Here is a 27,000-nt window from a genome sequence, read left to right as displayed (position 1 = left end):
GGTGAGTAGGGGAGTGCTGTTCCCTATTCCCCTTCCAGAGTGATGACTCTTCATCTAAACTTTTCCTGGTACTTTGCATGAAAAGATGAAATTTTAGCTCTCCCTGCTCCTGTTCAGTGCATTGTGCAGTTGAATAGTCTTTTTTTTTTTTTTTTTTTTTTTTTTTTTTACCCACAGGTGGTTGCATGAAGGCAACCTCATCATTCAGCAGTATGGAAATGTATCACATCACATAAAAATTAGTCACTGAGATGAGAGTAGGGTGATTTTCCCAGATTCCTGGATTATGAGGCAAAACAATCTTGTTTTGCAGCAATCTCAGTGTCCCCTACTATTTATGGTTCTTTTTGATAAGTGAGGAGTAGTCAGGAAATTCCTTGATGTCACTTTGGACAAAATTGCCCAAATTTGCCTTCAGGCATTGTTGCTGTATCTTTAATCGTGTGGTGTTTCATCTACACCACATGATTAAAGATATAGCAAGTCTTTGAAGAACAATGCTAACTGACCAAAATTCATTTCATGAAGGGCATGGGATGTGTCACACTAGCCAGCATAACATGTGCACACTTCTTTTAAATCTCACCTAAGCCCAGGAAAGCCAGAAGAAAAGGCAAATAGTTTTGGAATACAGTGCCAAATATAGCCTGGCTACTTCAGAGAACAAGAAGGGGAAAATTTACTTGGTTTGCCCATTTGAAATAAGCCCTAACAACCATTTCATAGGGAATTCCTTTGAAGATGACACTTGAAATTTGGCAGAGCTGCTTCCCTTTTTTCCCTTGCTCTCTTATGCATATGGCACACATGATGTGCATCTTAGAGCTCCCAGGAAATTTCTTCCACATTTGGTTACAGGCTTTGAAAAATTTCCCTGCAAAGATATGATTGAAATTTGTTTAACACTCAGAGACCCTGTCTGCAGTGAAATGTTCTTACCTGGGTCTTCAGGGACAGAGCAGGGCTTTCTCTTCAGCATCTTCTCTCTCTTTCAGAAGGGAGGGAGGTTAGTGGCAGAGCCTCAGAGATATTCTGCAGGGCTGTTTTGCACTCAGGTGCAGCTCTCACTCCTTTTACTTTACTTTTTTTCCCTGTGAAGAGTGCAGAAAGACATGGGAAGTTTAGCCTCTGTGCTCCAGCCCTCCTGAGGGCAGGATAAATTCTTTTCTGGTCTGTGTGTGCCTTGATGCTGGGCTGAGCTCAGACTGGAGAGCAGAAATCCCCCCTCAGTGGTGCCCAGGTCTTGTTCAGCAGCAGGGGCACAGCAGTGGGGAAGGCTGTAGGGGCAAAACAGGGCAAGGATGCAGAGAAGCTGGGAAGAGATTGGGATTGTAAATAGGAGGCAGAAGGCAGCAGAAGAGAAGGAAGAATTGAGCAATGGAGATGGGGAACTGCAGGAGAAAACCATAAACAGGAGATGAAGGAGAGGGCATGTGTCAGAATCCAGGGAATTCCTCTGGCTACCCTGGAGGATTCAAGACCCTGCCCAGGGGGCTCAGAGACCTTGGCACAGAGCCCAAGACCCCTGTGCCTTTGATTTAGCCCTTGGAAAAAACAATTACCAGCCTTATATGAAGAATTACCAGCCGTGAAAGTTTGAGTAGAATGATAGTGAATTTATCACAAAGTGAAAAAATAGAATTTTTTGAGTTTTAGAATAGGGTTTCAGGGGGCAAAATGGAGGATCTGGGCATGTCCAGCCTTTCTCCTTCTTCTTCTTGGCCTCCATCTTCTGCTGTGGTGGTGGCACTTTTAGACTGGTTTAGAGTAGAAGCTCACTGTCTAACATAGGTGATAGGTATTGGAAAGTGATTGTAAACATTGTACACGCAGTTTTTAGTACAAAAAGATAACACCACTCAGGGGCAGGCAGAGTGCCTGGACTGTCCTGCTGCAGACCTCGTCTAGACAGGAGAAAATATTTTATAGATAAGAAACAATAAACAACCTTGAGACCATGAAATGAAGAGCTCTGACTCCTTCTTCGACAACTGGGCTGGGAAAAGAGAATTTCTAACTCTTCTCAGGGTCATTCTGAGCAGCGAGAGAGCCCGAGAGGCAAGGAAGGAGTAGAGGTAGATGAGAGTGGGGTGGGAATGGAGGCAGGCTGTAGACACAGGGACTGAAGAATTTGCAGCCACTGGTGAATCCCATCCTGCACAACCTGGAGCTGAACTCCAGTAGTTGTGAAAAAATGAAAAGTTCACATAATTTTTCCTATCCCTTCTTTTATAACTAAACAAGCATGGTAGCTGGGTAATCCAAGAACAGTCATTTACAGAAAAGGAGTTACACAGATAAATAGGGTGAAGATACTGGTTATGTGACAATTCTCAACTCTGACTATTATAAAATCAGAGATGATAAGAGAAAGAGGGGCATAAGTAAAGGAAAAAAACAAATAAAAAGAGGATAGAAAACAATAGACTTAATGGAACAGAAATGCTGTGAAGATAAGAAGTCAGAATTAAATTGGGAGATGAAAGAAAAGAAGGTAACAATGAAGGAAGGTGCTAGAATAGAATTTCCTAAAATTTCTGAAAGCATGAGTGTGCTTTCTCTCATCTGTCTCTGTATGACTTCCAGCAGGTCCAGACACCTGGTAAAACATTTTTGGTGGTGCAATAGCAGAGAGGATCTTCATTAATGAGTTTATTAGTCATACAGGTACATAACTGTGCAAAACCAGTAGTAATAAGTGTAAAAATAATATGAATAATTAAACGAAATCTCAGGCATGGAAGACTCAAGCTGCTTGCCTGAAGAGTTGAAGAATGCACCTAGTTCAGCCCCAGAGTACTAAATCTGGCAGTGTAAAATGAATTAATTATAGCAAGGGCTCCCTTGCCATAATTTTGTCTCTAATGTACAAGGTCACTGCCTAATCCTATCCTGGGAGGGCAAACCCAATCCTCACTTCACCCATATTCATACAGTGAGATGATTTCTGATGCAGAGCATTTGGCTTTAAAAAAAGGCTTCAACATGTCTGGAAATCCCTTGGGAGCCTCCTACAATACATGACCTCTTTGTACCACAGGGGCCTTGCTTGGGCTTAAAGGCCCAAAGTTTCTGAGCTCAGAAACATTATCCTTTACACATCTGTGTGATGCTGTCTTTAGCCTGTGAACTGGGATGGGGTTTTGCTCAGTAATAGTAAAACACAGGAGCCAGGGCCTCGGAGTGATGATTAATAAGTAGCTATCACCCTTTACTTCATGGTAGGCACCCTACAAGGAGCTGAAAGGTTTGGACTTGAAATTTGTGCTCCTGGTCAAAACTATGTATGCAAATTCTTGGACTTCATTAAAATTGTAAAACGACCACTTGATTTTTCTGATGATAAAAACTCAGAGCTGCAGTTTCACAACCAATTAAAATAACACAAGTAATGAAACAGAAATATGCTAATTGCATGTCATAAAAGTGCCTGTCTCCAGATGCATTTTACGTTGCCTATTTCCTCTCCATAAAAATGTACATATTTATCTCTTTTCACTAAGCATAAAATGAAAAACAAATTATGGTCTTTTATGCTTATCTGGAAATAAATATTAAAACTAGACATCAGCTTTACTGGATGCAAATTTATTTATCTTCTTCATCTCAAGGGACTTTTAAATGAAGGGACATTCAACCAAGAGTCAGGGAAAGCAAAAGGATCATTGATCAGCTGAGCTTTCCATGAGTCTCCAACATTGATCCTAATATCTGTGTGCCCCCTAGGCATTTGTATGTCTAGCAGCATAACGTTATGACAAAGAATTTTGGTTTACTTTCACATTAGAAACAAAAGAGCAAATACTTTCCACTGAATTTTTTCAACAGTTTTCAGCTGAGGAGAGAGACATTACAAAAAATGTGTCTGTACGACATTAGGAGAGAAAACATTATGCAAAAAGGAAAAGGAAACTCCCACCCTGTGTTTTACAGTCAATTCCAATTACTAAAACTAAAACCTAGACTATTGGTTTTGGCACTTGGTTTTTCCCTCTCCTCATAACTCTTTAATTTTGGTGAGCAGGACTACAACACTGTACATTAGGAACAGGCTCAAGGCCAACGTTCCTGACTTTCCATCTGGCTGAAACGTGGCTGGATCTGGCTGTGGGTGACCTGTAGGGAACATCTGTGGGGTGTCCTGAGGGACTTCCACATGCCTATGACTCAGAGCTGCCAGGTAGTCGTGAGTGAAACACAGACCTTTAATTTTGGAAGTATAAAAAGGAGCCAGAATCTTAATGCACTGACTGATAGCTGCTGCTGTCTGTGCACTGACTGCAGTGGAAGATGATGACTCAGGCTAAAAAAAAATTGAAAAATAAATACATAAACTTCTATATTATACATATCATAACATCAATATTTTAGAAGTACTGAATAAATTGCTTAGATGTATTGCTCCTGGCCTGAGTCAGGCTTATAGCTAACTTTTTATAATTAAATCATTTATTCTAAACGTGCAGCAAACCAATTCACTCATGCTGAGGAGGAAAGCCAGGTGTCTGTACCTCACTCTCATTGTCGCAGCATTTAAGCCTAGGTGTATATCTTGTACTATTTTTACAGGTCTGTTTCTTTTGCCACTGTGATCTCCCTATTCCAAAACAGCTGCAGCTGGGAGATGCCACAGCATGACTTCCTCACATCACTTACCCCACAAGCCCAGCTACTCAGTGTAGAAATTCAAACTGATCAACTAAGGAGTCTCCAACACAGAGGGATCACAGGAAATTCAGGACAGAAATGGTTCACAGCTGTTCAGTGTAGAAATTCAAACTCATCAACTAAGGAGTCTCCAATACAGAGGATCACAGAAATTCAGGACAGAAATGGAGAGCCCAAGGATGGTGGAGGAATTCTTCAGGATAGAGTTTAGGAATAGAGAGAAGGCAGGTGGGTGCTTGCTCTTGCAGCTACATGCCAAGCAATTTCCATCCAACATCCTTTCTGCCTTCTCTTCCTGCAAACTCAAGTTTCTTTTTCCTCCATACCTGAGATAAGCTTGCTTGCTGCTGCACACACCTCTGAGGCCATGGCAGGAGATTTGTTAATCTCTGATGATTGTTAAGCCTCTGATGAGAGCACAGGAACTAATTGAACTGTTATCATTGAGCATCTCAGCCCATTCTTCCCTCAATTTAAATCAGTGTGTTGCAGCTAGGTTATTGAAATACAGATTATCAAAAGGCTGCTCCCTTTGTGTATATGCATCACTAAATCACACATAAATACAAAGTAGCTGCACTGCCCCTTCTGTAGGAACTGCACTTGCTAAAGCTTTCTGGAAAAGGCAAAAAATCAGAAATTTTTTTGTCCCCTCCATCCATAAAATGGAGAAAAAGTTATATTGCACAAGAGGTGGTGACAGGGAGGAAAACTCAAAAAAATAGTCTAATTCTGCTATTTTATCCATCAGAAGAATGTCCTCATAAAAGCTGTCAACTAGAAAGCTGTCACAGGAGCCACAGCAGGCAACTGACTGCCCAGAAGTGGCTTTTGTCCATGCATGCATGGATGGATCTTCCTCTTCTGTAGCAGAGAAGGTCACACTTTGGGTTTGTTTCTCCAGACCAGCTTCTACACAGTGCTTGGCAAGCAGCTCAAGTAAATAACTGATGCATTTGTAGCATTCATTTCCTAGAAGTCCTGAAAAAATGTTGTCACTGTTGGACACGAAATAACACGACACAGACACGCTGCTCTTTCAAGGTAAAAAGAGACTTTTTAATTTCTGACTCCAGCATTTATAGGTTTCCAAAAGTGACAGTGGATTGGAGGGCAAAAGTGCCACCTCTCCAATGACACTGGGCAAACCAACAGTCTATCAAATTTCTCCTCTTCCAATAAAGAATGCAAACCAATAAGTTATTTACATAAATTGTGTGAGAAAGTTCATTACAAGACTGTAAACATCAGAAGGCTTAGAAAATCTTAAAAAATCAGGGCAAGAAAATTTTCTATTTTCTCCAAACAGATGGCAGCCTAAAGGGTAGAAAACTGAATCCCTTGCAGGGATCACTCTTGCTCTGCTAAGTCCTTGGGGAAGACTGTGCAACCAGAGATGTGGAAACTCCACCAACTCCTGGTCAGCCAGCCCTGGCAGAGACATCCAGCCAATGCAGACAGTGACCATCTGCTTGGCTTTTAACAGGAGAGACAAAAATGAAGCTTTTAAACTATTTTCTATTATGAAGCCCGAAAAAAAACGGTACTAAGAGTGAAAAATTCAGTGCAGGAAATTACAGCTCTGTTTCTTTGAAAATCCAGCACAGCCTGCTCCAAAAACATCTGACCCTACAGTGCTTCAGAGGTGTTGGAAAGTGTCTGTGAAACAGCAGGAAACTGGAAGATCAAGACCAAAGTCAGACGTGTGGCACAGATGTGTTAACAAAAACTGTGTTTCTTGGCTATAATTCAAAATTTTATACTCAGTCATATTGGCCCTTAAATGACAACTTTAATTTCCTTAGCATGCCAATATTATTTTTATAGACTTTTCAGTCAATGCTTTTTTTTTTTTAATTTTTATAGCAAGTTATTAAGTACAGGGCTTTAAAAATAGCAAGTATAAATCTTTAATAGCTCTAAGCTGGAGCTGAACATAAACTAATAAATCTGTTATTATTTATTGCCTTACTTCTACTTCCATGCAAAAGCCCAATCCTGCAATTGCCTCTAGAGGAGTATTAAGCAATCAGAGACCTTAGATACAGCAACAAGCTGGATGTGGTCCCACCTAATTCCAACCTTTCTGAGCTCAGCTGAGCTCATAGCCTGCCATTTCTAGATAGGTATTAAGTCATTGCCTTGAATTTAGAATAGAAATAACATCATTAACAAAAAACAGGACAGCAAAAAAACAGTATTCACAATTATTAATATTAATTAAAAAATGAAACCTCAGATTGGACTGAAACTTTTGATATGTTTTAATAGGTCTCCTTCAAAGGGATATCTCTGTGAACTAAAAAACTGGTAAAAGAGCCACAAGGAGGAGCAGGTAATTTAGAAAAGCAGGCAAGACTTTGGGTTTTTTATCAAGAACATGCATGACTGAAAACTGTATCCAAACCCAAAATATTTAACTTCACAGGCAAGGGTGAAGTCAAATATTAACTTCTCACTGATGGGTCCTAATTTCAGAAATTGTTTTCTTCAGCACAGGTATAAAATATGTAGATAAATGGTCCAGTGTCTCCCATGATTAGTCCCTACAGTATTTTATTGTGAGTATTTCAGTCAGCCAGTTGGCTTCTTTGCTCTTCACTGAATCCAGCAGGAATTTTGCTTGCAAATTTAGAAACTAAACAGAAAGGAAGAAATTCATTGCCATAGGACATGCTTGGTAAAACTTAAAACTATAGCAAACACTACACAGCTTAAAGAAATTTTAAGGAAATTGTAACTATTCTCCCTAGACAAGTGATGTTTTTCACACTTATAACAGTGTTCAGAATTGAACAAATGTCCTCAAAAGTCAGATATGCATGGCACCTTGCCATTGACACAAAAAACCCTGCTGGTTTATACCTGGTCTTCTCAAACAGTGCCTGAGATCATCTCCTGCTTGTTTCACAATGCCAGGACAAGAAATGGCCATTCCCAGAGGTGGGCTAAGCCACTCTTACATCCATTCACTTCCCCTCCTCTTCCCATAACTCACAAATAACAAAAGAAAGCTAGTGCAAGCAGCACTTAGTTCATTTCATGCTTTAGTTTGTGGGAGAAGGGATTATTTTACATTCTTGATCACTTAGCTGTTGATTCCACAATACATGAGCAGGAGGAAGAGAGCCATATAAGCATCTACACAAAAATCTTGAATGATAAAAAAAGGCATGCTAAACACCCTAATGTGCATAAAAGGCAGTAATTTCAGGCCATTTAACAAACACTCCCCTCATAACCTATCACAAACAGTCCCAGTCAATTACTCATTCAATGCATTCAAGTGAACAAATGCTGCCTATTGAATAGGAAGCATAATTCAGGCTGAATTCAGACTTTGTTTTTTTTGGTTTTTGTTGTTTATGATTAGTTCTCAAGCTTTATTTTACTTGGTTGAATGCAATTAGTAGCTCGATGCCAGACTTAAGAATTTCTGCAAAGGGGTATTTATCCCCACTTTTCTCTTTGCAGTTTGCTGTGAATCCTCAGCATTGAAATGTATTGACCTGTATAAAGATCAGAAGTACTTTTTTTTTTTCCTTTCTGTGTCCCAAAGACTTGAATTTAATTTGTAGTGCCAGGTTTATAGAGTAACACTTACTCCATTCTGCTTGAGTTCTCATTCTGTACAGCCAAGACCTTTTGTGCTTCAAATTTGCTCTTTTTACGAAGAAATATTTCTATAAAGCAAAAATAAAAAAGAACAATAAATGCACAAGCAACCTTTATACAGCTCTTCACAATCTGAATCTCCTGTTCTGACTTTGCTCATAGACTCTGAGAAATTTGGGTATTTTATTCCTTTATTCTTCTCCTTAACCTACAATTAGTTAAAAAGAAAATAACACTTTTCCTAAGGTATTGGTTAACAGGGCACACACCAGCAAAGTGAGATTGCAATTTACTGCCTCTTTTAAGCCACCAGGAAATGTCAATGCATTTGTAGTCCCATAAAATTAAGGAAGTCTGTACACAGTGAGCCTATTTCTATATATAACTCCCTCACCCATCATCCGCAGATGGCACATTTGAGATGACGAACACAGTAAAAACACTGAGCCACTATGTTTGTCTAAAACATGTATTTTTAATTACATACTGCAGGCCAGCTTTCTTCACAGCTTTCACAGTCAGGAAGGAATAATTTGTTTACACTTGACTAAAGCAAGTATTTCATTTGCCTGCTAATATGGGGCACACATTCCAAGATGGAGCTGAGGAATATAGCAGCAAAGATCAACAAATATTAAAATAATGTGCCAAAGCCTGCCAAGTATAATCATTGGGGCACATTTAACACAAACTACACTTGTGTGATAAAATCTGTAATGTTCATGAATATCAGAAGGGCCTACATTAAAAAAAAAGGGTCTTTTTCTTGTTAGATTTATAAGGCTGATCTGCAATGACGGTGAGCAAAAGAGCCACTTCTCTCTCCCTGCCTCACAACTATGCACTTTGCATTGTTTGCTTTTCTGTCACTGGAATGGTGTCATATACGGCAGAGGTCCCTAAAGTTTCAACAGCAGACTGGCCCCACAGATAAATCACAACAGTAAAAACCAGTGTTCCTGTGTCCTCTTGATATACTTATATCCCTGTTTTCTCTTTTTTAACTGGAGCTCCAAATGCCACATTTTCTACAGATCCAGGCATAAAATGTTATAAACCTACTAAGCACCAACTGAAATACATTCAAACGCTAAACGTGGACAGGCAGCATTTCATGAGCAGCGGGACAGATAAGGACACAAATACCTGCAGTCAACCCCCACATCTTTTATAGCACTCCCATGTTCCCAAGCACAGCTTTTTTTGCAGCCTCTATTAGTTCACTCCTGCCTGGAAATTCTGTGTTTAAGGCCTGGCAAGACAAAGGTGCCCCATGGTTGTCCTCTGTGAATGGGCAAGGGGCAGAATTCTTGCTTTTCTACCAGTACTGCTTGTATCCATCCCCTCACCCCATTCCCAGTATCACAAGGATACTGGGAATTCAAGATCTTTCAGCTCCCTGAATTATAACAAGAATGCAATAGACTCAAAAACTACTGGGAGGAATGAAAGGTATGTGGGCAAGCAGGCTAGAAACCAACAAAATGTACATCCTTTGTAGACAATTGGTATTCAGACTTAAAAATCAACAATAAGACTAACCACATACAATAACTCTCATCTCAAACTGTTTTACAAATGAATAGCAGAGATCATTTCATACTCTTCCAAAGTGAAGCCTTTGGAACAAAGCTGCTATTCAATAAGGCACGTCAACATCACTAAATAGTCTTGGGACAGGGAATGAAAAGGGATTCTGCAGGCAGTGTAATTCCCAGCAAGAAGCAGATTAAAATTCTGTACTAAACAGAAAAAAAAAAATCTTTTTTTTTTTTTTTTAATGTAATGCAATGCAAAGATATCACAAGGGTAGCTAACAGTGGAGCTGGAGGGATGCACAGCCTCAGAGCCTCTCTTAGGACGTCCTTCCTTACATAAGTGATTATATCTTTTACTGACAGTCCAGATGAAGATGTTGGGAATATCCACATGACCAACCATCAGCATTTTCAGTACACAAGTGTCTAAATTGGAAATGGGTAATCTGTTCTGCTGATGCCACTCCTTGGGCATAGATTACTCCTTTCTCCCCTGCCTGACCTTCCCCATGACACTGCAGGGCTTTTCCAAACTCATTCACACAAATTTTGTCTTTGTCCAAGTTGTCTGCCCAAGTTTGCCATTTTCCTGTGAGAAAGCCAATTTACCTTTGCTTTATTCAAATAGATAGACATGAGGTAGGGGAAGCATACCAAGATGATGTGGGGGAGAGCACAGATCTGAAAGAATGTGAGAGACTGCAAGGACTACTTGATTATAGATTATGTGATGTGAAATTATGGGTGAAGGAAAGGAGAGAGGTTAAAAAAAACCCCTAAAATTAAAAAGTGCCTGGCTTTGAAAGCTAGGAGTAGTAGTATACTTTGAGGATAAAAGTGCCTAAATTTATTCATTAGTTTATGTCTTTGAGAATTTTTATAAAGTAGCTTTTCTGAAGGCAGCATAGATTCCTTTCCTGGCTGCAGAGGAACTGGACCACAAACTGATGTGCTACTCAAAACCAGTGCTCCCTGCACTCCCAGGTGCCACACACTGGATTAACTGATCCTGAAAAAGGTGGACACTTCTTGGAGGTGCCTACCTGAGCACTGATGCAGTCCCTGACTGCTTAACTGTTGCACTAAGGTAGAAAAATGATAAAAGAAAGGTCTCATAAAATCAGGCCTCCTCTGTTAGATCAGTGGCTTGTAATTTCTTCTAAGCAAAGAAAAAACTTTGCAAGTTCCCATGTGAAAACAATCCTGGTGTGAACAGCTCGTTAACATAACAATCTATTCCTGGGTAAAAATACAACTAGCACCTGCATAAACATTAAATCTGTCCCATGAGAATCAGTGAAGAAAACATGTAAACAATTTAAGAATAGAGAGATTTCACGGACAAGAAAAATACCTTTTACTAACCAATAGGATAATTGGCAAGAAAACTACTAACCAATTGGAGTCACACAGGAGGTCAGTAGAACTGCATAAAAAAAGGAGAACATACGGCACAAAACCAAGCTTTTGCTACATTTCTCAGTGTGTCATTTCTGTCTGTCTCTACTACAACAACCTCTTAGATCTGATGGATTTTCAGCATAGGCTGAAACAACTTACAGGACATTTTCTATGTTTCTGTTTTTTCTATGTGCTGCTACAAAAGTCTCTGCTGCTGAAATGGAGTCAAATACAATTTGTTTAAGAAGTCCTGTGTTTAAACCACCGAACTTTTACAAGTTGCACATGCTCAGGGAGCCTGGAGATGTCATCGCTCTGGCTTTAAAGGGTTAACCAGTGACTGGTGCAAAAATGAGCATTTCAAAACCACAAAAAATTTCTTGGTTCCAGTTTGTGAGTTACATTCCCAGTATCCTCACATCCCAAAGTCACTATGCTACTAAATGTGAATGATATTTACTGCAAACAGAGTGTCCAGGAAAGCATTCTCAGCCTTCCAAAGCAATTTTCCAGCCTCTGATTTCTGGTATAAAATCGTTACATGTTTCTTGTTCTCAACTATGCAGTAATTTGAATGGAGTGTGGTTTACTGCAGGGAATTAATCAGAGGAGGTGGCTGAACTTCACTTCCAAGTCATCAGTCAGGACAGACAGAATCAGTGGCAGGGGTCAGTGGAGTGAGTCACAGCTGTGAGGACAGGAATCCACCTTCAAAGTTTTATATTTACTTTTTAAAGGGCCAGAAAGAGATTCGGAAGGTCTCAAAATCTTGGCTTGTAGCCTAATGCCTACAGGCTCATCACCCTCTGTGCTTGATCACTGACTACACTGCAGATGATCTCAGGAGCAGAGACCTTTTCATCCCCTGTCTGGAATAGCCTGGTGACCTGAAATTGATTTTCTTTGACTTTTAATATTCAGAGAAAATATTAAGATATTTAAGCACTTTATCAGATTGCACTTTATCACAGTATACATGAACACATGCAGACCTACATTATGGAAGACAATGAAATGAAAACAAACTATACTACTGGAAAAGCTTCTCTTTAGAGGAATTATACAAAAAAAAAATCATATAATTATTCTTTAGCTGCAGCCAAAAGAGCTAAACTGAAATTTCAAGACTACACATGAAATGGTCATTGCCTAAAAGTTATCTAGCCCCCCTGTCAAATTAAAGTCACCAAATGCCACACTGCCTTTCCCAGGGGTTGCGCCATATAACAAATCAAAGAGGATTAAGTTTGTTAAAAATTTTCACCAGTGGGTTTAAAGTTTCTGTATTGAAATCAGTACAGGCTGGGCAATGACATCAGTGGGACTGTCAGATCAACATTAATGCTTTGGAAAAACTTGCTGATGAGATGCAGCACTTTAGCTAATTGAACTTCCTCATTTATAAGTGCAATAAAAGATTCTATATTTGTAGTTTCATCTGCAGAGAATTGTTTTTACCACACTAAAAAGAGTTTCACATCCTCCCTCTCTGTTGAACCACTAATTTATTTTCCTTACAAAACATTATACACAGACATACACAGACTGCCTTTTCTTTCTGAAGTCCCCCATCCATATCCTGGTTGATTAGTTTTAGATACATTTTCAAGATTACTAAACTGAACTTCCACTTCCATTGCCTTTAAACTAAAAGAAACACATGACAGCCTTGATCTCCTCTCTAATATAGGGGTGTCTTCAGATGTTAACACCAGTACATTCAATTCCTAGACTAAATGACCCATTTCAAATACTACCTATCTTTGAATTTCCCTTTTTTTTATTCTGCTTCAACATAATCTATAAAGAGATGAGAATACTGGCAAAATGTGTGAAATTGTTTCTTTGCAAATCACATATATTTAAACATCAAAGAGATTTGTATTTCTGCTTAGCTAAAATACATTGAATTGCCATACAGTATTGTCAAAACTATGCTCATGTCCTAGATTTGCTGTTTCCTGTACATATTGGAAAGAATAATTTTTTTCCTCTTTTTGTTTTACTTTTGGGGAGAACAAGGGAAGAATTTCTGTTATTTTCATAATATGGCCCAGAAAAGTCGCTGCCACTGCAGTTTAGTATAACCTGCCATCTGAGGATTTTTTTAATCATTATAGGACACTGAAGTTCATATATTGCTAGTAAAACCCATGTTAACATTCTTTTCAGGCCACTGCACAGTGACTGATTCAGTCTCACATCCAATCTGGCTCAACCAGCCCAACCTCTTGAAAACAGACATTATATATACTAGAGTTGTGTAACCATAGTTTGATCCAGAACATTTAGCTGGGAAAAAGAATGAGGAGAAACAAAACCACATGACAACCGGCATGGTCTTCAGCAGATAGTTTTGATTTTAAAAGGTGGAAAAATTGCTTTTTAGTAACATATCTCATTTCCTAAAGAAAATTCTCATTTTGATGAAGCATTTGTTATTTTTAAATTTTTAAAAATCACAAACAAAAAACTCAAAACTTCCCCTAGGCAAATAACAAGTGGGAAAAAAAGGCTTATAATTAAAATTGTTGCCCTGTTCTTCTAAGTGCTTCTAAGTCTTCTGATGTTTACATTCTTGTAATGAACTTTCTCACGTGCTTTTCTCTAAATAATTACTGCTTTACATTCTTTTCTGGAGGAGGAGAAATTTGATGGACTGTTGGTTTGTCCAGGGCCATTGGAAAGGTGTCACTGTCACCCTTCAACTCACGGTCATTTTTGAAAATCTTTAAGTGTTGGAGTCAGAAATTAAACTTCCCTTCTTTTTACCTTAGAGGTTCCAGTGTCTGCATCAGTTTACTTCATGTCCTATAGTGACATCAAAATATTCTGCTTAACCAAAGTGATGTATAGCTTAATCCAAGAGAAAGCATTTCAGAGATATTTTCAACATTCTCCAGGCACTAATGAGGGCCGCCATTAATTGCCATCTATCAGTGCTTGAGTCAAAGAAATTCTTACAAGCAGAGCCAGGTTTAGCACACACCACAAGAAAAGCAGAGCAGCAGGAGGAGCTCAGGCAGGACTGCAGAAGCTGCTGGGATGGGGGGAGGCATGGATTCTGCAGCCCACACTGAGCAGGGCACCAGTGCAGAGCTCCCATGGCACAAAAACCAAACTTGGCCACTGAGGATTGACTCCTCTGCCCTCAAACAGAGCTTGGAGAGCAATAAAACATTCTACAGCAAGCCTAGGCACCAAAGCCTTGCCTGGATGGTTTTCCTCCGCTTGGGCTCTGAACAGTCTTTCTTCTAGCAGACAGCCATTTATACCAAATTTCTTTCCTAGCTTCTCAGCTTCTAGACATTTTTTTTTTTTGTGTGACTTTTGTTGTTTTGTTTTTTGTTTTTTTTTTTTTAATGATTCCACTCAGCACCATCTCATAAATTAACAGCAAACGACTTGTGGGAGAGACATGGCACGTTTAGAAGGAGTGTCACAGCTTTGGGCACCTAAATAAACCTGCTTAAATTAGGTCACTAGGGGCCATCTGAACACTGGTTGCTCTCTTATGGGCACAAAGAGCAAGCATTTCCTAGGGGATAGTTCAGCACCTCTAGGTGAGGATCCCACCCCCAGTTACAGTGAGAGTCTAGAAAATGAAGCTGGGTGCCGCAAAAATGTATTATTTACTCCTTTGGATATCTTAATAATTTTTTTGGTTTTTTGGGGTAGGTTTTTTTGAGTTTTTTATACCTAACAAAAGAGGAAATTATATTTTTTTGTTTATACTTGGGGGGAGGAGATTTAATCTTGGTGTACAATAGAGTGATTCTCTATAGAGAAAGGACTATGGCTGCAAGTTTTCCTGATGCAGTTTTCTGCCACCACTAGAACATGATCAGGTGCTGTTTCTGCAGAGCTGAAAGGCATAACTGAGGCAGCCAAACCATAGATTTCTATAACATGTTCCTAAATAAAGATATATATTTGAGTTAAAGGGGCATTGCTCTAGGAGTTTTAGCCTGCAATGTGTGGAGTAAAACTTTGGTTAGAATTTTGGTGAGGAATAAAGTAGCATATGATATCAAATATTGTGTGACACTAAGATAAAGTAGGCAAATGCAAGTTACTGAGGTGCTTTGAATCTTTTTCCTCACAATCCTTTTGAAAAAAAACCCATGACATTTTCTCAGATTGATTGCTGAACTTTTATGCCTTTCACTTAGTCATAATTACACTACTTCAAAGCAATAGGGAGGGGGTTATCACTGCTGTGTTTCGTTTGGGTTTGTTCTAATCATTACTAGAACATATAATACCCAATTTTATTATTTTTACAGTTTATATGATTTTCAGGTACATGACAACATCTGTGTAATATAAACACACAATATGACTTTCATATGCTCCAGTGTGAACCTTGTCCTTTGCCTTACCTGTAAATCCTCCCAGAAAACTCTGAAAGTACATTCTAAATTGCTAGGATTAGTAAGAGCAGATTACCAAAGCAGTCTGAAATTAAAACTGGCACAGATTATAGTGATTTATAGTGTACCTGCCACTTGCACCTGTCAGGAACAAAAATGTGAGACTCCCATCACCAGTCTCTCCTAGGACATGCAAAGGGAATTCAGTGTTACCTGCAAAGGATGAGGGTGCAGTGCAGGAGAAGAAAACACTTTGGTGTTCTTCTTGTGACCACCCACTCACAGGTACATTTGTTGTGATAAATAAGCATTGAGCTCAAGCAACCAGATCTTTACAAGGGATCTTTACCTTTTTTAGTTTGGTTTGGTTTTTTGGTTTTTATTTTTTTAAATTATATTCTAATGACCAGTTAAAACTGTAAAAGCTTCTAGGGATCTTAGAGCCAATTACAAATTCATTGTCCTAAAATTTTGAAGCAGAACAGGTGAATAAGCTTAAAAAGATTGTGAATTATTCACTTGTTTGCTCAAAGAACTCTAACATACACCCTTTATTAAGTAGGCATAACACAATTTCCTTCTTCTGGGCCATACTACCTTTTTTTCCTAGGTGCATGTTTGATGATGGAAGGTTCTCTGACTTTCCAGTTTTCAGGTATGCAAACACTTTTTTTTTGTATTGTGGAGTGGAAGCACCAATATACAAATAATCAAATAAGAAAATAATCAAATTACTGAAACCCTGGTGTTGCCTGTGGAGTCATTCCAGGGTTTAATGGAAAGCAGATCAAGACACCAGCTGCAGATGTTATCAGACCCCTTGGAAAATTAAGGCTATGGTGGGGTTTTTTGGTTTTATTTTTTGTTTGGTTTGCTTTTCAATTGTTTTCTCCTAGCTAATGAAAGCCCTGGAAGAAGAGTAGAGTTGGTTTTGCTTCCCACTTAATTGTGTGCTCTCATTAAATCCAGGAGAGACACTGGGAAGCACTTGGGGAATGGGATTTGCTCTCTCCAGATCCAAGTACATAACTGCTTTCCCATTGCAAGGGATAACATCTGATGCCTCAAAATAAGTCACCTTGATAACACAGGAAAATGCTAGGGGAAATATTTCCAGAGAGACAGAGCCTTTTCTTGTGCTATTTGCCTCAATACCCAGTGGTGCCAGTTTGTACCAGTGGAGGACAGCCCCAGTTTGTGGTGAATATCAGACAGTTACATTTTTGTACAACCAGTAGTTCACCATTTTGCTACAGTTTGTGCAGATATTCATGCTGGGAAAGTGCAAAATATTTTCTCAAACCTCATTTTTCTCTTTTTATCTAAATCATCAATTTGGATTCCTGATAACTAGTAAGTTATGACAAATAAGTTAGAGCATCACGATCTTCATGTACAATATGACTGAAAAAGGTACTCACAGTCTCTTGGGTTGTAGATTTTAGAATATCAATTTAAATGCAGATTTTTAAGTCTCCAGTTAAGCATCCATGAGGGATGTCTCTCATTTGATTAAAATACCAGTACTGAAAATATTTTGGATTTAACATATTCTTCCACACTGTGAACACGATTAATAGGAAGCCCCAGAGAGGATAAAGTTTCAGGGATGAATTTTTTTGAGGGAATTTTCAGGTAATGCAGTAATTCTCCTAGCAGACTTACTTCAACATAGCATAATCACAATATACTTTCAAAGGAGTTAACACATTACAGCAAATGCCTAAGTAATTTTTCCTTTTGTCATCAAAATTAATATTTACCTGTAGAAGAACTCTTGACCAAGGAGTTCCTGGTGGTGAAAAGCCAAAAATTGTAATTTACCACGTTGCATCTTGACTGTGTTTCAGGCAGCCCTGAAACTAAAGTCTGCACTGATTAAGTGGAGATGTATTATTTGGCTGTATAGGTACAAAGCTCTAAAGCTCTGCTCCAGAACTGATTGGAAATGGTATCCTCTTTCACAGCTCAAATCAACTTTATGAAGTTTAGGCAGACCAGCCAGGCCAACTCAACTGGATAAGATGGATCTCTCTGAAACTTAGGATAGCATCTTCCAGTCATGTCTTTGCTGTATTGAATGCATGCCTGAAACCCAAATTATATCAAACAACTCCAATAAGGCAAATAAATGCTTAAGTATTTCCAGTTTTAAATTATAAAAGACCCCCATCCTCCCAAAAAAAAAAAAAAAAAGTTTAAATGAAATTGGAGCTAAATATGGCTTCATTTCAGGAAGCTGTATAGCAATTATGAGATACCAAGAAAAAGCCCTTCAGAAAAACTGAAAATTTATCACTGCTGATTCTTGCTTTAGAAATTGCATTACTCTCTAAAACAACCTTGAAACCAAATGTCTTTTATAGAGAGGGTTGTCTGACATGATCTACAAAGCACAGAAAGAAGTCAAGCTAATGTGAGTTGCATTTATTTTAATTTTAAGCCTAGTGAAGGAAAATAACAAAAGTCTGTCATAAGTGGGCCGATAAGAAGCAGAAGAGTGTTGCATGATAACTTGGGCATGTCAGAAACTATACACATGTTTCAGAACAGAAAGGCTTCCTTCCCTTTACATCTAGCTGTGACAGTCTCAGCCTTGTCACTGAAGGACTGCTGCCCTTGCAGTGATGGATTCAGATCCCCATGCAGAGCTAATTATTCAGTCTGCTCCTGGCCCCAGAGAAATGAATTTAAGGCAAGATAGGAGACAGATATCTCCTGACAGATAACAATGTATGAGGAACTATCACTCAGCATGATGATCAAAAGGGAAGGCATGCCAGCAGCCGAACATTCCTCTAGTCTTCCTGAGGCCAGGGGCAATTCAGTGAGGATGGTGAGGGACATAATGAGACACACTGAGATGCTTACAGAGCTCCTCTTGGTGTCTGGCTCCCCAAGTCCTTTCAAAAATATTGTGTTTGCTCAGTGCAGTTCTTTATTTCTCCTCCTTCTGCAGATGTTATCATAAAGCTGCTGGTCTGGAAATAACACAAACCCTCCAGCATCACTAACATTACATCAAACAAAGTTCCAGGGACCTCTGGAGCACAGCAGGGACCATAACAGGGAGTCTCGTCTTAGTCCTTCTGGGAATGAGTCATATATCCAGCTTGGACTCTGTCTTGAGTGACTCAGCAACAAGAGAAGCCCTCCCTGACTTTCATCATGGAACACCCAGCTTGTCCTTCCTCTATCTCTCACTCTCCCTTGCTCTGCCCATCTGAGGCAGCTCCCTAATGCATTTAACCTCCTGCAGCTGTGGTAGAGAATATTTTATTGCTCTATTTCTTTAAGTTCACTAAGTGACATCAGACACTGAGGCTGATGATGACCAGAAATGTCATAAGTATCACAAGAGTCAGAGCCACACAGCCACCTTAGTTCACATTTTTCTACTTCTGAAATAATTCTATTTTCCAATCTCATCTGAATCATCTAATGATTTTAACTGAAATCACCAGGTACAGCAGATTTAGATGATTAGAAAGCCTTCAAGATACAGTTACTCTTCTTTCAAAATAGCAATGGGCAAACTTCTATGCAAGTTGGAAATGTTAAAACCAAAAGAAGTAGTAGTTATTTAATTGCACCACAGAGAATTATTTCACAATGCAGCATGTTGTGTTTAAAGTTAAATAATACAAACCTGTAAAAGATCCCCCCCCCCCCCCCCCCGCATCAATTCTATCAGATTTTCCTTGCCAGTGATTGTGGGTGAGCGTGGTGGTTATTATTCTGGAACAAACAAGAGCCTGCACCTTATTCCTAGCCCAGAAATTCCTCAGTAACCAGTTGACATCAATGCTGTGTCTCCATAGGCACAGAAAATCAAAGAATAAATCTGACCAGCTCATACTCCAAACTCTGTTTGAAAGTCTTTTTTGTATTGCCTGCAGGATGGAAGACTGGAGAGCAGAATGAGTTGTCCAGCTGTTGAGGAAAAAAATAAAATCATCAACACTGCTTACAAGTCTTTCATCTGAATGCCACTCATCTTGCTAAAGTCTGCAGTGGTAACAAAGACCAGGTAAGCAACAAGCATTAGCTACAGAAAAGGAGCAAAAATAACTTGCAACACCTCAACTCCTTTTTCCAAATAGTTCCTGAATCACAGCAGATTTTTGAGCAATTTTTAAACAGTTTCTTCTCAGTTCTTACAAAATTCAGGAATTATTTTATTGAGACTGCTTTTACATGCAGCATCCTTCTTTCAACTACAAGCATCCAAGCTCTTCTATCTAAGGACTCTCCTTTCCTGCTGACTGAAATGAGCTCTACAAGACTCAAAGGATGAACTGAAAAGGAGCCTTTTTCTCCTTTTTCTTATTGAGACTTTAATATTTTCTATTTTTGCAGTATTCAAGTTCTTCAGACAAACTAGGATGTGTGTATGTATCTTCTGTGTGGTTTCTGGAATTTCACGGTTACTTTGTCACAGGAGCTTGCTGCCAAGGGCAAAGATGAAATGTGTGGCAAACACCATGTTCCCAGCAGCTTTCTGCATTTTCCAGACAATGTGCCAAGCACAGCAGCTCATGTAAACTGATGAGTTCTTACTAGATTCAAACTGCAGAAGTCTTCAAGTTCCACAACTCCTCAGAAAGTGGGATTATAACACTTCTCTGAAATGCCTCTTTCCAATACTTTTTAAAAGAAAGGCCATCATAAAATCACAAAAGTTGTCTTCATTTTCAGTGCCATTAACCCATCATTTGTCATTTCCTCCGAAAGTGCTGAAAGTGCAACTCCCAATGGTGCCAAAAAGGGGACCACAAATGAATCCAAGAAATATTTACATTTTTAGGAAAACTCCAAGGGTATAGCTACCTTGGCTACTTTAGTCTTTTGCAATTTCTGTTCATCCTGGCTGTAAACACAAGACTCCACTTCCTGTGACATCAGTCACAATGATAAGGTGACCCAGCTGGAATTCAGAAGATCTAGTGGTATTTTTTCCCCTGACAGATCCACAGGCTCTGAGCAACTCCTTTAGTTTCACATGCAGTAAGATATAAGCATCCGCATTTGGCATAACTGCTTCTGTTAATGCTTCTTTCCAACATAATTTTTAAAAGCACCTTCAATAGCCACCTAACTCAGGAATTACCTGAACTTTTATGCTTTTTACCTAAGGTGTTCTCAGCAGCTTTTTAAACCCTACATATTATTGCTCTTCCCTTGCACTTCAATTGTTTTTGAAGCATTCCAGTGTCCAGGACCCCTGTAGTGGTTTAGCCTTCAACACATGCAAACAGCCTCCCTTCCATCTTCCTTGGAATGTGAGGGATTCCTCTGCTGCTCCTTAGAGATGTGACTAGTCCACATGTTCCTCGCTCTCAAAGATGAGGTGACCTGAGATTGGTCCTTATCACATTTCCAAATGTTCCAGACATAATACTTGAGATTTGATGGCGTTTGAAAGTAAGGAAGCGACCCTGTAGCCTGTTAGGAGATTCTCAAGTGGAACAAGAAAGCAGTGCAAAGCAATCCTCTGAAAGCATTGAGGCATTACCCACCTTAATGTTCTAATGGTCAAAAAGGCAGGCATCAAAAATTCAAATTGACTTGGATTTAATTTAGGATAAAAACCAAAAATCTTTGGAACTGCTTGGATAGCTGGGGAATTTAGAAGAAACTCAGACTCTGGCTTCAGTCAATTTTCCACTGTGTTCCTGATTAAACAAAATATTGCTACATTACAAACTAAGACCACTTCAGGAATCCCAGACCATTTTGACTCTCTTCCACACACTTGTCTCATTTTGTTTTCTACAATCTGAAGAAGATAAAGGGTTTCTATGGACACCAAAAGTTTTCCTGAACTGCAACACATGCTATAACTTTGAGTGTCCAAAGAGTGGCTACTGCACACAGAACAGTTGAGATAGAATGATATCATCCAGTCAAATTCTGCTGCTCTAGCAGGAGTCACCTACAGCATGCAGCCTGGAGTCATGTCCAGCCATATTTTTAATAGACCCACTCATGAGATTGAATCTTCTCTGGGAAGTTGGCTCCAGTGTTTGACCATCCTCATGGTAAAAACGCATTTTCTTGTGCTCTGAGTTCTCTGAATTTTAATTTCTGCTCATTGCCTGTTGTCCTTTCAATGGGTGTTCCAGAGAAGAGTCTGGCTGCCTCCTCATCCCCTGCCATCAGATATTTATATCTGAAAAGATCCTCCTGTGAACCTTCTTATCTCCAGGTTACTGACAGGTTAATGCTTGTTCTGCTGACATAACAGGGAAAAATCTGTTTCTGGTTGTGCTTCATTTTCTGAAGAGTTGGAAAACTTTTCTGAATCCCAGGAAAGCTTTTTAAATGTTTGATAAGATGGCTTAAAGAAAGCAACTGGCCTCAGTGGTATTTGTTAGTCTAGGAAACTCTCCAAGACCTTTGCTGGCACTTTGAATCTTGTTCTTGGTCAGGTTTTCTTTGAGACAAACCTGAAACTGAGATGGCATATGGACTCTAATAAACCTCTCTGTGTGTGTGCTCTTATTTATATCCTCACAGTAAAAGGCTCATAAATTCCTTGGGGGAAAAAAAAAATACGTTTTCCAAGTATTCCGTTAAATAAATGAAAAATAAAAGATGTTGCCTATAAATATTTTATGTGTCTTTCAACATGGTTGACATACCAGAATTAGTAAGAAATGCTGGAAGAAGGGTATTCTGCTTAATTTTATCAATACCACCATCAATAGATGGTGGAGTGCTACACAACAGAATGCAGATAACCAGAAACAGAGAAGAAAATACATTGTAGAGTTTTTTGAATTTGTGGTAAAATCAGTCACAGTAAGCACAGAATTTAATCCCACACTTAAAATGTTGCCCCAACATACAGTGTCATGGATCACTAGATCCAGAAAAAATAACAGCCTCTCACTGACTTCATTTAGGATGGGGAGTGATTAATTTTGTTGAGAAGTCCAGAACTGAAATAATAACAAAAAAATAATCTACAACTGTTGAAAGAGAGAACAGGAAAACTTCTTCCAAAAGTCAAAAGTGATCTCATTATCTTTGCCCATGCTGGGTAAGTTTGCTACTCTGAAGCTGGAAAACACTTTTCTCAACTACAGTAAATTGCCTTCCACTCAGTCATAGGACATAATTTCAAAGTAATTGGACTGGAGCCCTGCTTTTGTTACCCACATGCCTGACTCTCACCAATTCTGTTTGCAGAAGGACTGCAATTGTCCTGCCTGTAGGGATGTGGTGTGCTCTCTGCTGTTGCCCAATGAGTCTGTAAAACATAGCTCAACAATACTGAACACTTAGTTAAAGCCAAGGCTGCTCCTAATATCCCTATAAATGAACACTCAGTGAAAGGCAGGGCTAAATCTATTCCTCAGCAAAACTGCAAATGAGTTCCATGACAATTATAACCTCAGCATCAGTGTAGGTGGAACTCATGGGAGACCTTCATTGTGTTGGAGGGCACAGCCCCTGGGAGCTGACATGGGGAAGGTTAAGTGACTAAAAACTGAGTGAATGGCAGGGCAGGTAGCAGACAGAAAAGGTTTAATTGAGTGGCACTGTATTTTATTTTTTAACTAGCAGGGAGAACTACAAATGAAGCAGCTGTGCTGTGAAGTAAACACAAGCTGGTGAGCAGCAGAGTACTAAAATAATGGGAATGGATCAAAATATTTTGTTTTCATAAAGGAGAAGGTTTTTTTTGTTTTTATCTTAGTGTCAAGCCTTTTATATAGAATATCTACACATTAATTTCCAAACTTTTTTTTGATTGAAAAGCCCCAAGTATTCCAACACCATCAAAAAAAAAATTGAAATGCTACAATATATAATTTGATGGAAAAATTTCCAACTGAAATGTCAGCAAAGCTGACAGCTTTTAAGAATGTTTGAACAACAAAGAGAAAAGAAAATCAGTTCCAGTATATCCACTAGCTACAGAAGATAAACACAAAAAAAAAATCATGCCAATCAACAGTTTAGTCATTTTCATCTAATTCATTTTCATTATCATTTAAAAGATAATTATGAACACCAAGGAGTTTAGAACAAGAGCAAAGAAACTCAAAACACCTGAAGTTTTTCTACACTTTGATAAAAAGAGAAAAAACAGTATATAGAAGTACCCTTGAGTTTTTTTTATTTAAATTCTTACAACATCTCACTCCCCTGCTCTTCTTTTTCCTTTCTATTCCATTTCTCTGCATCCTGTGCCCATCCCCAGGTACTACACAGTAACTGCTCTGTCGCTATCTCTGACCACACTTGTCTTTTCTGCAGGATGTCCAAGAAACTGCTTCCACTCACTACTGCAGGAGTGACACAGTCACTGCTCTGTCACAGACATCTTTTATGAAAAATCCTTTCCTTAGGATTTTTCCTCCTGAGAAGCTAAGAGGCCTCAGGAACAAAATGTAAACAATGATTATCTGCTGCTGTGGAATGCAACAGGTGCATCAGTGATTGGTCTCATGTGGTTGTTTCTAATTAATGGCCAATCACAGTCCAGCTGGCTCAGACTCTGTCCAAGCCACAAACCTTTGTTATCATTCTTTTTCTATTATTAGCTAGCCTTCTGATGAAATACTCTCTTCTATTCTTTTAGTATAGTTTTAATATAATATATATCATAAAATAATAAATCAAGACTTCTGAAACATGGAGTCAGATCCTCGTCTCTTCCCTCATCCTCAGACCCCTAAGCAGTCACACTGCTCCTCTTCACAAGAGCTGTCAGTGTGAAAATATGTTTATACAAGGCAAATAGGGAGAGCAATGATGCTTCTCCTAGTCATCAAGAAAATAACTCGTCTATTGTCTATAATTATGGAAAAACATGGATTATTTCAGCCCCTGTTCTCAGCAAGATCCAGATTTGTGGAAAGGGATGGTGTTCTGAGAAAACCCAGCCCATTCTGGTCCATTAGGAAAGGACCAGAAACATCCAGAGTTGTGACTTTAATTAAAGCAAAGCTCAGTCTGAGCATGTGTTTAGGGTTTTTGTAGAATTTGGGGCTGAAAGATGACAGTAGATCCATTAAATATGTGCTTTGGTAGAAACTCTGCATAGAGATAAGATCATCTTTTAATTAAGTGTAGCTAATTAAAGCAAACAGCAGAGTTTATCTCATTTGCTGCACTGAGACAAAAACAACCAGAGCACTGTCACACAAGGGCTGTACAACAATATACAGATCTCAGGTCAGCTGCTCCAACATTTTTCCAGACATATTCAGGATTTGGTCTCTGTGTGTAACTCATGGGGGGCAGATTTGCAGGGAAGGGGGAGTATAACAGGCAAAATCTCTCAGTTTGCAAGGGGAAGGCAGTCAGCATAAAACTAAGAGGAGGAAATCAGTTGTGTTACAAAATCACTTGTGACACATCCTTTTCCTGTGGGAAAAGAAAAAGTAATAGATGCTATAGTACTGGTCAACACTTTCACCTACTAAACCACACAAATTATTTCCTCAGAGAATCAGACATTTAATCTATTAGACTATTAATCTGATGTTACCACAAAAAAATTTTGGAAACATGTACAAAGAAACAAGAAATGTACTGGCAGAAAGCAAGCACAAGGCTCCAAAACTAAATACTGAGGGGCTCAATCCCTCTGCCTCCACTGCAGTTGTGTCAGATGTGCACGATAAACTCTTCAAGTCACTGAGATGCTGCACACCTACATCCATGAAGGAATGTAAAGTCCCAAGTTAATAGAATGGCTGTGTAATGAAAACACCCTTGGGGTGTTCCTTGGGAAATGAATAATTCTGTTTACATCAGAGAAAGGGAGGGAAGGACTCAAAGTATCCCACCAGATAACCAACTAAAAAAAAAAGAAAACTAAATCAGTATTGGGTCCAGTCATTGAATAAGCAATTTTTTTCTTCTTTACGATTTCCCATGGAAACAAATCTTACTGCAAGGACAAAAATTGATAAAGTCTTGTTTCTACTGGATTTATGCCTCTTTGTTGATTGACTTTTTAACTGAATTATAGCAACATTTCCTTTTATCTCCATATATAACTAGATTATGAGGCTGAGGTAACTTGTTTTCCCTGTTCCAACTGTCCTCCAGCAAAGAAGGAAAAAAAAACCCTCAATTTCTCTGTCTACTTAAACATCTCAAGTATTAAGCTAAAGTAATCTATTTCCCCTACAGTATCTCCCACTACCTGCATACACATGAGCAGTCACAGCCAGACGAACAGAAATTTATCCAGGACAATCTTACAAGTATTTATGAGTAAATGTTTCTTATCCTCTACAGCCCATTCTTCAGCAAATCTAGCAGAACAAAATTGCTTTTGAAACCACTGTTTCTGGAAAACTTTTATGAGGTGATATAACATTCTGGTCAAGTGATTCCCTAAGCATTGTTTCCACCAAAATTAGCATAAAAATGTGATGCAATAACGCAAGTGCACAAAGAAAAGGAAAAACCTGAAACAAGTTTTCTTTGGCTTTTGAATCTTAGAAGCTTTTGTAGCCTTAACATTTCATTAATTATGAATATTTAGAATACATATAATAATATATTTTTTACAAAATATAACCATATTTTTAAGTGTATATACTTATATATGTATACAAGGCAGTGCAGTCTATATATATACACACCTTAAGTTATACACCACTGGATGATAATATTCGGTTTTATTATTATTTATGCATCTGAAATAATTGCTATTCAAGCCTAGTAATTTCCAGCTATGATCTATAACATTTCTCCAGGAAAAGCTGCAGTGCAAAAAAAAAAAATCAATTTAATCTTTGCTATTGTCACCTGCTCTAACAGAGGTACTCTTAATTGCAAACTGGGGATTCCACTATTAAGATTTGAATAATTGTCATTTCACTCTGGAAGTAAGTAATAGATCTTCTTTGTAGAAGTCTCTTAAGTGACAACTGTTCATCTTTACATAGAGCAAAGATCTCTGCTTGACATGAAGTAGAGTTGTGCTGCAGTCAAAAAGATCTCTGCAGACAGCTTTTTTCTTTGGCCTTGAGACAAAAACAAGTAGGTGACTCTAAGGATGAGTATTCATTATTGAAGTGGTTTAGGTGCAAGCAGCACTGCTCAGACATTTACAAAGATAAACCCATCTTTGCTCTGGAGAATATGCAATTATCAGTCTTAAATGAAATTGATGAAAATACTCTGATGGATAATGGACCAGGATGTATGAGCAGGAAAGGGCAGATCTAGGTTTGAAGTTTCATGCATCTATCAGAACACACAGCAGCTATGTATTATTATGGAAGAAAAACTGCAAAAACCAGGATTTTTCACTGCCTACTAACCTGGACTATCTCCTTCTCTGCTTAGCTGGCTGGTGATTTTTTCCTCCCACGTTGAAATGGTCAGATGAAATAAGGTTTCCAAACATCTGAAACAAAAGCCAAGCAAGC

The sequence above is a fragment of the Melospiza melodia genome, chromosome 4, assembly GCF_035770615.1.
Source record: "Melospiza melodia melodia isolate bMelMel2 chromosome 4, bMelMel2.pri, whole genome shotgun sequence".
NCBI classification, from domain to species: domain Eukaryota; kingdom Metazoa; phylum Chordata; class Aves; order Passeriformes; family Passerellidae; genus Melospiza; species Melospiza melodia.
This window is presented reverse-complemented; position numbering follows the sequence as displayed.